Genomic DNA, 1,889 nt, shown 5'->3' with positions numbered 1-1,889 from the left:
CGTGAGCTTTACAATGATTGTATCTACTATTTATAAGGCTAGGGATCAGGATTAGGCTGATTACATGAAGGTTTAACGGCTAATAACGGTAATATACCTCACGTGCCTATACACGAGCCTAATTAAGCTCAAAATAAAACAACCAGAACTCATGCAACAGCTGCTGTGCTGACTGTCGACTGGGCGACCTTGGACTCCGTTTTCAGCCCTTCTCCGATGACTTTCAGGAGGATTCTTGGGCCATGGCAGCTAGGCCCATGTGTGGAGATTCCAAATCTACCCTCCACGTCATCCCATGGGCTCGGGTATCGTCTGGGCGGGCCTTCCAAGGTGGTCTGGTCAGTGGCTGGCGTCAGACTTTGCTGCTGGTCTGTTTTGCTTATTTCTGTTAGTTTTTGTTCTTTTGCTGCTTCATTCGTTTGCATCTGGTTTCCTTTAATTAATTCATCATTTCCTAGTATGTACGTGTCGCATTGGAAGTCTTTCTTGTTTAATGTTGAAGCTAGTTCAGAATCCGAAGTTAGTTCAGGACCTTCAGACTTGTTGTTCATGATATTGCTTGTGTTACTTGGGTTCTCTTGGTCTTCCTCCTTGTTGTTGAGCTCTGAGCCTTGAATTGGTATCAATTGGTATTTTTATGAAAAATAAAGAGAGAAGAAGAGAGTGGCAAGAGAATCGTAGAACATAACTGTATTCAAGGGTTTTCATATACAAATGATGTGTGAAGCTACATTACGAAGCTAATGTCTGGTTTCTGAACATTGTCAAGGCCTGATAGCAAAGCTGCTGGTAATGTATAAATTTTCTGGCTTGCAAAACTGTAGGTAGGAGAGTTGTCATTACTTGACAGTTCCAAAAATTGTCATCACCAGATTATCAGAGCATATGCAAGATTCTTATGTTTTTGAAGCATTCTAGAGAAGTTCAAAGCACAACAGTAACAACAATTGCATTACCCAAGTGGACATACTTTAAAAATGATCCACCCATTTTCACTTAAGATACTATAAATTAAGATTGTTAGTAGTGATTTTCTTAGCTACTATAAATATTTAAAACCAAAAAAGAATGACCCTTCATGGACTATGACTATGAGTGTATAAATTCTTTTTACAAAAATTCAAATTATGCATTTTGGGTCGAATTATGGATCTCTATACTTCACCAAGCTGTTTGTACAACATTTTTTTCCTTGTGCCCTCGCCTCTGCTTCACATAGTACCCAATCGGTATAACATATTTCCTCTGTTGGAATACAAATGCTTACCCAAATACACTTGCTTCTCATTATCCCTGCATTCAAAGTCGTAAATCAATTGCCCCATATAGTACTTCCTAACCAATTAAATCAAAAATGATAAACGAACATAATTTATCGATATTTCAGAAAAAAAAAAAGGAAAAACATTAATTTACTATGACAAAATGATTCTAAAACCGTAATCGTCCGGCACAATTGCCTTAATATTGAGAAAATAAAGCAAACTTAAAACAGACCAAGAATTCAGAGTGTGTGATAAGAAAGATGCAAAAAATACTTACAGAAAAATGCGTCCTTCTTGTGTTATTGCAACCGAATTAGTTCCTCCGGGTGTTTTCATTAAATACACTCCCTTTTAAACTAACCATTCACAAATGCTACACTTTCAATAGCATTATTATCATAAGATGTGTTTAACTTAGTCTATAAGTGTTAATCCAAGCACAACTGGATAGCACCATTAAAATCCCCATGTTCACAACCTCCACACTTAAAAAGCAAAATCTTCAAAGCCTAATAGAACGTATGCTCCCCTAAAAAAGTACATTAAACTTTCACACACTCTTAAAAATACTCGAAAAAGTATATTATTGGTCCCAACTTTTGGTCCCAAGCCCTAGTTCTTTAA

General features: G+C 37.0%; 1 long non-coding RNA gene across 1 annotated transcript in view; it reads right to left on the bottom strand.

The window, feature by feature from the left end:
* LOC130812717 (uncharacterized) overlaps positions 1–1,889 on the bottom strand; it is a 3,630-nt gene continuing 1,741 nt past the window's right edge. The window contains exon 2 of the long non-coding RNA XR_009042111.1: positions 1–1,293. This is a non-coding gene — a long non-coding RNA (uncharacterized LOC130812717). The remainder of the gene's footprint in view (positions 1,294–1,889) is intronic.

This window comes from Amaranthus tricolor, chromosome 5, assembly GCF_026212465.1.
Source record: "Amaranthus tricolor cultivar Red isolate AtriRed21 chromosome 5, ASM2621246v1, whole genome shotgun sequence".
NCBI lineage: Eukaryota > Viridiplantae > Streptophyta > Magnoliopsida > Caryophyllales > Amaranthaceae > Amaranthus > Amaranthus tricolor.
Note: the sequence above shows the minus strand (reverse complement) of the source record. Positions and strands in the feature narration are given on the sequence as shown.